Genomic DNA, 13,501 nt, shown 5'->3' with positions numbered 1-13,501 from the left:
TGTTATTTTCTTCCATAGCAACAAAGAATAATATTGAAAATTTACACCCTAAAGCTTAAAGCTTCTACTCATTTTTAGAGCTAGTTTCCTGGCCCTTGGATGATTCAAATTGTTATTTATGGAGTCCCTTTACAGCATTAAGGCTTTGTTTTATTCTTTTTTTTCTTCTAAAGATATTTATTAAACACAGTAAATATTTTAGTACTTGCAAACCAGAGACTGTTGTTTGCTATCATTCAAATCTGCTGTTGTAGCACAAAATAAGTCACAGAATATAAAATATTGAGATATACCAATAAATGTATTTACAACTAATCATTTTTCAAGCCTGTGGACCTTTTGTAAACATTTTCCAAATCTTCTTTTATACCATTTTAATTACATGCAAGTATTAAGATCAGTTCTAGGTTGAGGAACTAGCAATACAATAGATGCAAATAGTTAAGGAACAAGCAAGACAATAAACACAAATACTCAAAGAACAAGCAAGGCAATAAACAAAGTCCCCTGATTATTGTTTCTAAGGGTTTATCAGGATGACCATAATATCTGAACCTACTTCCTTGTCCTAGTCCAAAGTCATTTGCATGCTTGAAGCCTACTTCTTTGTTCTAGCCTAAGATTTAGTTTCCTGCCTGAAATTGCTTCTTTTTCTAGCCTAATGTCAGATTCCTGCCTGAAGCCCATTTTCTTGTCCTTGGTCAATGTCAGATTCCTGCCAAGCAGCCCCTCTCCCCCTTTTTTATTTCATAAACAAGACTGAACCTGTATTAGGTCATTCTGACAAGAATGCCTTCCTTGCCAGTTGGGAAATATGCATTGTCAAAAGCAATGCACTTCTGTCTCACTCATCCTTGGCTTACCAGCCTATTAATTTTTAATAGCTCTGTCTGGAGGTCCATTTTCAGGTTCAAGTCATGTACTTTGGCTGCCAACATGTTGATGTTGTTAAACACAAGCTTTAACACAATGGGCAGAAATAAAAGTATTCCCAGAACAAAAAGGGCTAGCATGATCAAACTATATATGCCACTCTTGAAGCTTGACCAAAATGGAAATACTGACCTCAGACCACTGATAATTTTATCAGCAGTATCTGCAGTATCAATGCTCAGCAGAGCAGCATTCTTTAAATTCATAGTCTCACTATGCAAAGTGAAAACATCCAGAGAGGTGTTCGAATTATGCCAAATACCCTGAAACTGTCTTTAAACTTTTTTTGCAATTATAATGACTATCAGTGTAAATTTTAGAAGTAACACAAATCCATTGGTACTTAGCAAGATACTTGAGATGGCTCCTTACTCTTAAACTCTGAACCTCCTTCCAATATTTTGATTAGGATAAAGAGCATCAATCTGTTGTTTTATTCTTAATTGTGCTCTCTACAGTCTAAGCAGGCATTTACTTGCTTAGATATGCCAATGGGTTTACTTTGCATTTTTATTGCAAGCTTTTATATTCAGATAACAAGTATTTTATACTTTAAATGTGCCTGCGGTTCATAGTTTGTGGCTACACATTTTAAATTCATAGTGCAATTCCTGCTTCAAAACTGGTATATTAAATATATCTGTATTCATCATGAGTATAAGTACATTTAAACCTACATTGCCTCTCCTCTTGGTTTTCTATTTATTCTGTGTTTTTCTCATTTCCTTTTATTTCCACTTCTCTGCCTTTTGGGGAATTCTTTTGAAATATTTTTAAAATCCTTTTTTTTCTTTCTTACTTAACTGTAAGTTTTTTCATGCATAGAATTACATTCTTAAAATTTTATAGCTTATTCTACTTTTAATTCAGCTAAGCTCAAATCCAATATATTTTTCTAGATGTTCTTAAGATTTGTAAAATACATTAAGTAGCATTCTCATACTGTGTTTCAGTCTAATGATTGTTTTAAATTTTACTTATGTAAAATTAACGATATGGACATAAGAATTAAAAATAAAATAATGAAGACCAATTAATAATAAGTAGCACCTAACTCCTGTCTAGACTCCTTATATGCTTCCTCTCTCCTTTTACATTATTTGTGACTATTATTAAACCATTTTTCCCCTTTTAGGGTCATTGATTTGAAGAAAGACAATTTCCCTGAATTAACCATGGAAGGGGGGGTGGTGAAAGCTCTCAGATGTAGTTCAAGAGGAACACTGAAGGAGGTTGTTGTGGGTAAAGCATTTATTAAAAGTGATAATGGCATGGACAGACAATAGCATGGAAGGGTGTGGGACTGCATAAGGGTATCTTGGTTCATGGCTGGGCATGGGCCTAGAACCCCAAGACTCCAATGGAGAAACAGCAGGTGTTCAGACACATCCCCAGAACCCAGAGTCTTGTCTCCATAGACCTAGGGATTTACATACTAATGAAGGCCAGAGGGCAGAGCAAATTAAGCATTCTTCCCTAGACCCTCCTCCTTTCTCCCTCCCTATTTAACTCAGGTCTGGCCTGAGTTTGAGGGGAGGGGGGTACATCCAGATCCATCCACCATCCACCATGAAAATAAACCCTTTTGAACCAAGGACTTTCTCGTGTCATTGGGGCCTGCCATCGCCAAAGCCTCCAGCATTTGGAACCCTAGACCTTCTCGTTTATGTGGGACCTGCCAGCATGGAAGTCTCAGCGACACCACCGCTGCGGCCTTTTTTCCCACAGAAGGGGGTCTGAAGTCAGGATCCATGTGGCAAAAGTTTGAGTCCCTTTCTGAGATGGGAATACTTTTACAGCACAACCTTATGAGAGCAATGGTTCCCATTGGGAAAGGTAAACTTGATGTGTTATAATCATAATTTAATGCAGCATTGACGAATCACCATGAAGTGAGTTGTAGGAAAATAAATCTTGAAGGCTTGGACATGTTACCAGAGGATCAAATCTCTCTGGAACTGTATAAGTGTACTAAATCAGGTAGACTAAAAATTTACTCTTAACATGTTTATCTGCAAATTAATTTAGACTTTCTTACGTTCAGGCAACAGCAAAATATTAACATTTTTGAGGATTATGAAGGTTTTTTTTTTTCACAGAGATAGAAAGTTGACTTGCTTTTGAGGATGTTAACTTTCAAGACAGCTCCACTTTCAAAACTACAGGTGTTAAATCAATCTAGAGAGTGTCCTTTTTTTTTTTTTTTGTAGGACATGTTTGAGCTCATACAATGCTCCCTGGTCCTATAAATGAGGGTAATTGCATGGCTGATCCTCTGACTAAGGTTGCTGCTCTCTCCACGGAGGCAGCTCAAAGGAGTGATGAGTTACATCACCAGAATGCATATGTACTCCATTTTGAAATCCACCTCCCCTGAGAGGCTGCTGGTGCTATTGTACAAAATTGCTCAACATGCCCTTCGCGTATACCTGCTGTCCCTCTGGGGGTCAATCCCCGAGGCCTACTTCCTGGTGACATATGGCAAATGGATGTTACTCTTGTACTATCATTTGGAAAATTAGCCTTCATGTGTGTATGTGTTAATACATTTTCACATGTAATTTGTGCCTCAGCACGATCTGGGGAGACCTTTAAAAATGTGGTACACTTGTTTTATTGTTTTACAATCCTAGGAATGCCAAAGGCTTTAAAGACAGACAATGCTCCCGCCTATACATCTAAAACCTTTAAAAAATAGTGTTTAACTTTCAACATTAAGCATTCCACTGACATTCCTTATAGCCCTCAGGGACAGGCCATTGTAGAGAGAGCACATCAGGCTTTAAAAACTCAAATATTTAAATTACAAAAAGGAGACTATAAATATTCCTCTCTTCATCATATCCTAAACCATGCTTGATATATAACAAATCAATCCAATGTTACAGAAAATAACACTTCTTAGGCATTTTGATATAGAATCTACCCCTAAGCCATTAGTAAAATGGAAAGATTTATTAACTGGACAATGGAAGGGACCAGATGTTTTGTTGGCATCTGGGAGGGGTTATTCTTGTGTGTTCCCACAGGATTCGGATTTACCACTATGGCTGCTTGACCGACTGATAAGACCTCATGGCGGACCAGCCCCAGACCAGACGAGTCAAAAAGCTTCTTGCTCAAAAACTGAGAAGAGCATCCCTGACACCTCTTTCACGCCCACCTCGACTGTCTGCTGTTTCAGCCAAGGATGACAGTGAAAGCACAGATCCTGATCCATAAGAGGCACTGGCACTCTTCATGGATAGCCTTCAACTCCATCAGCCACTGCCCAACCAACCTACATGGAAGACATCAGCCTCTAACCGCCAAAGTCAGATCCTTTCCTGGGATCAAATCAAATGTCTGACAAAGAATGGCACCCAGATTTTGTTATCTCGGGGAATTGATAGAGGTTTGACAGGTAGAGTCAATGCTTTAGAGGAAGCCTTCCTTTACATAGGAACTCAGGTTCAAAATATTCAAACACATTTAACTACCTCATATCAAGCCAATTATAAATGGATTTGTAGAACCCCTTTGCCCTACAATGGGTCAGAAATGTCCTGGGAACAGATACAGGCACATCTACATGGTATGTCGAACAATTCACAACTTGCTATTGATATGGATACTTTACATTCTCAGATCAGTGCCATCAGTCACTCCAGACTAAAGAGTTCCTGAGCAGTAGAACTGGCTGATTATTTTTCAAATTCAATCATAAATTTTGTTAAAGAAAATTCTTTATGGAATTTTCTTATAAATTTGGGAATTATTATAGAATTAGTTATTCTACCTCTGTTTCTTCTTCCAGTCATCTTCAAGCGCTTAGGATCTGCTATCAGGACTGCTCAAAGGGAGACATATACACTTCATTTATATTATTTGAAGGAAACAGATGTCAGGAGCCATAATGGGACAAGCTAATAATTAGCAGGTGATCATCCTGAAATGGCGGGCCTTGGATTATCATATAATCTGTGACAGGAGTGTTCTTATTCTTCAAGGCTTTAAGGAATTCATTTTAGGAAAGATCCCTGCTATTATGCTTTTCCTATTATTATTAAACAGATATAACAATCACTAAGTAATAGCACATCCCTTTGGAGCAGATCTCTGCAGATCTACGAAGATCTACTGTCTTGTAGTGATAGACTAATATATGACTTCTTAAGTCTTAATGATGATCCTATAAGAATTCCTAAAATTATATCAATGACTATTAAACTCTTTTATAATGGAACTGCTATTAGGTCCTTTTCTCGTAGTCAAAACTGTGATGAGAACTCTGCCAGTCTCCCAAATGTCACCAGTTAAGTGCTCTTAGATACTAACCCGACTTTCTTCTACTCAGAGCACATTCCAAGAGTTTGTAAAACAATTAACCGAAGGTCATAAAAAGGGAACTAATGATTTATTATAGGTGCTAGGACAGAAGATAAAATATTGCCTGGGTTATCTATACAAAATTTCACAAGTAACTTAGTTATGGTTTTAAGCTTTCAGTGAACCTGTGGAGCTAGACAGGTGATGGATGTTTAGCCTGATAATTACTCCTAATAGATATGCATGTAAATATTCTCTGTTGTGAACTTCCATTTCAGTTTATGATTTGATTTTTGGTGTGAACTTGTGATGAACTTTGTAATATGTGATCATGTATTCTGAAAGACGTATAAATACTAAAGACAAAGACAATGAGAGGTTTGTTCCTTCCTTTCTTTTTCCCCCTCCTAGGAGAATTTTTCCCTAAGAAGAATTTTTCCCTTACTAGAATTTTTTTCCTTTTCCTCACTTAGGATCTTTCTGCTCTTCCCCTTAGATAACTTTCATAGGAAACCTTTTACACTTAGCAATAAACTCTATAATCACTTCTCTAAGTGTCTTTTCTTCCTGCAACTTCAGACTAGCAGGCATAAGTTAGAGTCCAGCAGTTCCTGCTGAGATAGTACAAAGCCTATTTACTTTATCCTTTGCTGTTTTTAGGATAAGGTGATAAGTGTTAGAAACTCTTGTTTCTGGCCTCAGAGAATCACAGAAGGCAGGTCAGCTACAGTAGCATAGTAACTTAGATAAGAAAATGTTTATTACACAGAAACCCTAAATACCTCATAAGACAAAGTCTTACCTCCTGCCCATGCTCTTCCCCCTCTGATGCCTCAAGAAGAACCAACAAGAAAGAAGATCATCCCCCCAAGCTGGGCTGGCCCCCAGCATAGGTCAATCTTAGAAATTATTCTGCATTATAAGTCTCAAAATTTGTTTGCTTCAGAGCCTCTAGTGTAGGCTAATTCATACCAGAAGCATGGCTTACTTTTAAAAGGTGAGTTGTGTATAAGCATGTCACATTAATGGCATAAGAGTTAAAGCTTGACAAACAGGCAAACTTGTGATGATGACAGTATCTGCTCTGACAGTTGTTATTTGAATACAAATCCAATTTTAAGTGAGTACATATCATGTCAGTCTCTCTGGGTCTGGAATGCCTCATGTAGGGAAGTAGATATTAGCTGTTAAGTAAAGGATAATGATAGTACAATCAAAAGATACAGAGAAGTTAGATAAAGAGGAGAGGTCTGGAGGGAATGCTTGGATTTTCCTGGGAAGGGAAAATAGAGTAGATTTTGTAAGTAGACTATAGAGCACTTAATTTTTTTCCACTGAGAATAAGAGAGAATAATGAATGGGGCTCTGGACAAAAGCTGTGAAATGAAGGGAATATAAAATTGCAGCAAAATGTGGTACACTTACACAATGGAGTACTACTCAGCTGTTAAAAACAGTGAATTTGAGAAATTCTTAGGCAAACGGATGGAACTAGAAGATATCCTGAGTGAGGTAACCCAATCACAAAAGAACACACATGTCATGCACTCACTGATAATTGGATATTAACCCAAAACCTTGCAATGCCCAGGGACCCAACACACTAGATGTTGACATGCTATCTTTGTGCAATTTTTATCCGTGTGATGGATACTGTCCTTGTTTACTTTCTGTTGCTTTAATAAACACCACAACCAAGATCAACTTAGGAGAAAAGGGTGTATTTCAACTATACTTCCACATCACAGGTCTTCAGGAAAGAAGTCAGGGCAGAAGCCCAGGGTCAGGAACTGAAGCAGAGAACAAACAAACATGAACCAGGATTGGTATTTACAAGCTCCTCTGTATAGTTTGCTCAGCAGTCTAGCTTATGCAAACCAGGACTACACTGACTTGATCTGGCATGTCTGCAGTATACTGGGTCCTCCTATATCAATCACGATTCAAGACTGTGCCCCCAGACATGCCCACAGATCAATTCGTTGGAGTCATTTTCTCAACTGGAACTCATTCTTCCCAGATGACCCTGGCTTGGTGAAATAATCTAAGAAGGACATCTAGAGATTTAAAAACCAACTTTTTCTTCTATTATTTGCTGTATGATTGTGCTTGATTATATAATCTTCTCCAAGGACATATCCTAGCCCGAATACCAAAGGAGTGTGTCTTCAGTATTTACACAGAGCAACTTTTTTTCTAAACATTTAATGTTTCTTTCAAATTATATCATCAGGATGATTTTTTTACACATCAATTGAATAATATCAACTGTATTTAAAAATAACAAAGACAAGATATATAAAACAGCACAGTACAGAGACTCAATAACATAAATCCCTTGGCACTCAAGGACAAATTCTATGATAATAATGTATTGATGAAAGTAACTTTATTGTAGACTAAAAATGTTAACAAATCAATAGAACTTTCTTCATAAAGAAAGTAAAACAAAGTCAGTTCCTGGCGGCGGGGACCGGGTAGCCAACGGCCTGTGAGCATCATGCCTAAGTTTTATTGTGACTACTGTGATACATATCTTACCCACGATTCCCCATCTGTGAGGAAGACACACTGCAGTGGTCGGAAACACAAAGAGAATGTGAAAGACTATTACCAGAAATGGATGGAAGAGCAGGCCCAGAGCCTGATTGACAAGACAACGGCTGCATTTCAACAAGCAGGCTCCGTTCTCTGCTCCTCCGCCTGCAGGGGCCATGATCCCGCCTCCCCCCAGTCTCCTGGGTCCTCCTCGGCCTGGCATGATGCCTGCACCCCACATGGGAGGCCCTCCCATGATGCCAATGATGGGCCCCCCTCCTCCTGGGATGATGCCTGTGGGACCAGCTCCTGGGATGAGACCGCCCATGGGAGGCCACATGCCTATGATGCCCGGGCCTCCCATGATGAGACCTCCTGCCTGCCCGATGATGGTGGCCACACGGCCAGACAGATAAGAGCAGAAGTGCTCGCTCTTCATCGTTTTGTATTGTGCTGTTTCACCAGGAGATCTTGGTGCTGAGCCTGAGTGTTTACTAGACGCATGGCCAGGACCTTCCTTCCTAAGAGAGAGGAAGAAGTGATACAGAAGGGGCTGTTTTCACTTACATTGGGAAACATGAAAATAAAATGGTCAGCTGTTTTAGTTAAAAAAAAAAAAGAAAGTAAAACAAAGAAAGAAACACAACAAAATCAACAACAACATCAACAAAATAAAACAAATAAAACTCCAAACAAAAAAATAAAAAATTGGAAATAGCAAAAACTCCACAGGGGAAAGAGTTTTACTGAATTAAGGAACATTATAATGAGAATGAATTATTCTCGTAATTTGTGATAACTAACAATTAAAGACATGGTACAACGTTCAAAGATGTTTTCACCTATGTTATTGACTGACTAACCTTTAAACTTAAAAAAAAAAACCTAACAAATATAAGGTTCAAAATTAAAAGTGTCTCATATTGAGTTTCATTATTAGAAAAGAAATACCCACTGTAAATATGCCACATTTTAAAGTAAAATGACTGGGTCATTTAACTTTTAATGTTTGTGACCTTTCTATCTATGGTAGTTATATTGTATATAACTTCTACTATTATGGGATAGTGTATTGTATCATCAAGTTAAATACTATCAAACAGTCTTCCATAGAAACAGATTGTCATCTTTTAATATACAACAAAGTTTGAGTTAGCAATTAAACAAAGAAAGCATGACATATTTGCCCTTAAGAAGTACAAACAATAAGAGGAAAACCTAGCAATTATAGAGTCATAATTTTTCTTATATCTATTTGAAAGTATTGGCTAATGTATAAGGATTTACATTTAATCTAGATTCTAGAGGAAGGTGTAAATACCTCATGAAATTCCTGGCTCATTGGAGTATTTGGAGAAAGGTGAAGCCCCAATAGAAAAAGGACATATTGTAGCTGATCAAAAGAAGAAAAAAAAATCAAACTTAGGAAGAAACAGTAGAAAAATTTCTTCTGAAAGCCCAGGAAGCTACTTAATCAGGACGAGAAATCTATTCTGTCCTAATTCTCAGTATTCCATCCAAATTTCAGCAAACACCAGAGTGGAGGAAGAGCAAGGATAGGCAGGGAGCATCACACAAGGCTGGGACATGGCTGAGTAGGTGAGCCTCTGCTGACCTAACTACTTTCTGTGTTAAAATCACCAGAGGATCCCGAAGGATATGATGGATTGGAAACAACTTAATGTCAGTAAACTCAAATCCAGTTCCACTGCTTCATAGGATGACTCATCTCCCTTGTTCATAGCCTATCAAAATAAGAGAAAAGTTTATTCTGGATATAATCACTGTAAGTATTTAAGAAGCACACAATCAACTTTTATTTATTTATTTTTTTTACAAAAGAGAAGACCAAGAAAACAAACAAACAAACAGAAATCTCACTAGTAAGAGACTTGGTAGGGATATTAAATTTGATATCCTATTAGCATGTTCCCTTTCCATACAGATCACTACAGTGTTGGACTTTGTTTAATGGCCATCACTCTCACAATGATGGGTAATACCTTGTTAGTTCTTGCAATGTACTATGTGTTGGAACTGTGAAGAAAGCATTAGGTGTATACTATTCAAACTGCTCATGTACCCTAAGGGAACATAAAGTTCTGGCTTCCATCTGAGAACATGCTTGATTTGTAGGTAGCATGAAGGATGGGTTGGTGGCCTTTCTATGGACTTTTTCCTCTTTCTGACTGCTTTACTGTCGTATACATGGGTTTCCTGAATTATTGTAGTCCTAAGTCCTTATCACATCTCTCTGCCACAAACACTGAGGACACTATCAGTGGCCATCGAAGGGCTTTTGAGTCCAGGCCTTGGCTGTGGCATATATCTAATCTCAATACTCCACAGAAGACAAAAAGGGGAGGGGGAGACACAGATAGAGGGGGAGACAGAGAGAGAGGGAATTACATTATATCTTTTTCAATGTGCAAGAACTTAAATATGCAAAATGAAATCTCAGAAATTATTACAAAATGTTTAAACTTTGAAAGAAGAATAAAAAGTGTAAAGATAATCAAGATAGCAAATTTCTCTGTTTAAAGCTCTCAAAGTTAGTTATTTCAGGAAATAAATACACCAAAGTTGGTAGTTTATGATATATACAATTGAAAAATCAAGGCATAAAACTTGGGAAGAAGCACTTTGACTGCAACATTCTACGGTATGTTGTATTGAAAATGGGAAATACTCTTTTAGGGTAGAATATGACAATTCAAATATGTTTATCATAATTGAAAGACAAAAGTACCTTCTAAAATAAGAGAAGAAACTAATAGTGGAAATAGTTACCTATGAGTAACATGCAGTTATATCAAAAGCAAGCAGAAAAAGAACTAAAAATTCAGACCAATCTCTTATAAATACTGATGCAAAAATACTCAATAAATTTCTTGTACCCTGAATCAAAAAAACACATCAAAACAATCATCCAACTTGATCAAGTAGGCTTTATCCCAGGAATGCAGGGATGGTTCAATATTAGGAAATCCATCTATGTAATCCAGTATATAAACAAACTCAAATTAAAAAAAAAAAACACAAGATCATCTCACTAGATGCTGAGAAAACACTTGACAAAATTCAATAATCAATCATGGTAAAAGTCTTGGAAAGATCAGGAATTCAAGGCCCATACCTAAATAGAGTAAAAGTAATATACAGCAAGCCAGTAGCCAACATCAAATGAATGAAGAGAAGCTTGAAGCAATCCTACTAAAATCAGGGACTAGACAAGGTTGTCCACACTCTTCCTACCTATTCAATATATACTGGAAGTCTTAGCCAGAGTAATTAGACAACAAAAGGATATCAAAGGTATAATAATTGGAAAGGAATAGGTCAAAATATCACTATTTGCAAATGATAAGATAGTATACTTAAGTGGCTCCAAAACTTTCACCAGAGAACTCTTAACCCTGATAAAACAATTTAGCATAGTGGCTGCTTACACAATTAACTCAAACAAATCAGTACCCTTCCTCTACTTAAAGGATAAGCTGGCTGAGAAAAAAATTAGGGAAATGACACCCTTCACAATAGTCACAAATAATATAAAATAAAATGGTGTGAATCTAACCAAACAAGTGAAAGACCTTTATGACAAGAACTTCAAGTCTCTGAAGTAAAGAAATAGAAGAAGCTCAGAGAAAACTAAAAGATCACCCATGCTCATGGATTGGCAGGATTAATACAGTAAAAATGGCCATTTTGCCAAAAGCAGTCTACAGATTCAATGCAATCACCAGCAAAATTCCAACTCAATTATTCATAGAGATAGAAAGAGAAATTTACAAATTTATTTGGAATAACAAAAAACCCAGGAGAGGGAGAACTATTCTCAACAATAAAAGAACTCGTGTTGGAATTACCATCCCTGACCTCAAGCTGTCCTATAGAGCAATAGTGGTACTGATATAGGCAGGAAGATAAATGGAATTGAATTGAAGACCCAGAAATGAACCCACACACATATGGTCACTTGATCTTTGACAAAGGAGCTAAAGCTGTCCAGTGAAAAAAGGACAGTATTTTCAACAGATGGTGCTGGTTCAACTGGAGGACAACATGTAGAAGAAAGAAAATTGATCCATTCTTATCTCCTTGTACAATGTTCAAATCCATGTGGATAAAAGGCCTTTACATAAAACCAGATACACAGAAACTAGTAGAAGAGAAGGTGGGAAAGAACCTTGAATACTTGGGCATAGGGGAAAATTTCCTGAACAGAACACCAATGGCTTATGCTCTAAGATCAAGAATTTACAAATGGGACCTCATAAAATTGCAAAGCTTCTGTAAGGCAAAGGACACAGTCAATAGAACAAAACAGCAACCAACAGATTGGGAAAAGATCTTTACCAATTCTACATCAGACAGAGGGCTAATATCCAATATATACAATAAACTCAATAAAATAGAATCCAGACAACCAAATAACTCTATTAAAAAATGTGGTACAGAGCTAAACAAGGAATTCTCAACTGAGGAAACTCGGATGGCAGTGAAGCACCTAAAGAAGTATTCAACATCCTTAATCATCAGGGAAATGCAAATCAAAACAACCACCTGAGATTCCACTTCACACCAGTTAGAATGGCTAAGATCAAAAACTCAGGTGATAGCAGATGCTGGTGAGGATGTGGAGAAAGAAGAATTGTTGGTGGGTTTGCAAACTGATTCTCTGGAAATCAGTCTGGTCGTTTGTAAGAAAATTGGACATATCATTACTTGAGGACCCAGCTATACCACTCCTGGGCATATTTGCAAAAGATGCTCCACTTCCTTTTGCAAAGAAGAACACATGCTCCACTATGTTCATAGCAGCCTTATTTATAATAGCCAGAAGCTGTAAAGAACCCAGATGACCTTCAAGAGAGGTATGGATGCAGAAAATGTGGTACATTTACACAATGGAGTATTACTCAACTATCTTAGGTAATCATATGGAATTAGAAAATATCATCCTGAGTTAGGTAACCCAATAACAAAAGAAAACACATGGTATGCACTCACTGATAAGTGGATATCAGCCCAAAAGCTCACAATACCCAAGATACAACTCACAGACCACATGAATCTCATGAAAAAGGTAGGCCAAAGTGTGGGTGCTTAGGTCCTTCTCAGAAGGAATAACAAAATAGTCATGGGAGCAAATATGGAGACAAAGTGTGGTACAGAAACTGAATGAGGGGTCATCTGGAGACTGTTCCACCTGGGTATCCATCCCATGTGCAGTCACTAAAGACAGAAGCTGATGTGGGTGCCAGGAAGTGCATGCTGACAGGAGCCCGATATAGCTATCTCCTTAGAGGTCTGATAGAGCCTGACATATACAGAGGTGGATACTCACAGCTAACCAAGGAACTGATCATGGGGTTCCCAATGAGAGAGAAGACTGAAGGAGCTGAATGAGTTTGTGGCCCCATGGGAAGCACGACAATATAAACCAATCAGAGCTCTCAGGGTCTAAACCACCAGCCTAGGAGCACACAGGGAGGGGACCATGGCTCCAGCTGTAAGGAGGGTCTTGTAGGGTATAGGTGGGAGAGGAGGTTCTTGGTCCTGTGAAGGCTAGATGCTCCAGTGTGGGAGAATTCAAGGGTGGTGTGGTGTGAATGGGTGGGTTCGTGGGGGCACATCCTAATAGAAGCAGGAGAAGGGGGATGGTATAGGGATTCCTCGGTTGGGGGGAAATGTGGAAAGGGGATCACATCTGAAATGT

Source organism: Grammomys surdaster, unplaced genomic scaffold (genome assembly GCF_004785775.1).
Source record: "Grammomys surdaster isolate TR1022 unplaced genomic scaffold, NIH_TR_1.0 168, whole genome shotgun sequence".
In the NCBI taxonomy this organism is placed as follows: Eukaryota; Metazoa; Chordata; class Mammalia; order Rodentia; family Muridae; genus Grammomys; species Grammomys surdaster.
Note: the sequence above shows the minus strand (reverse complement) of the source record.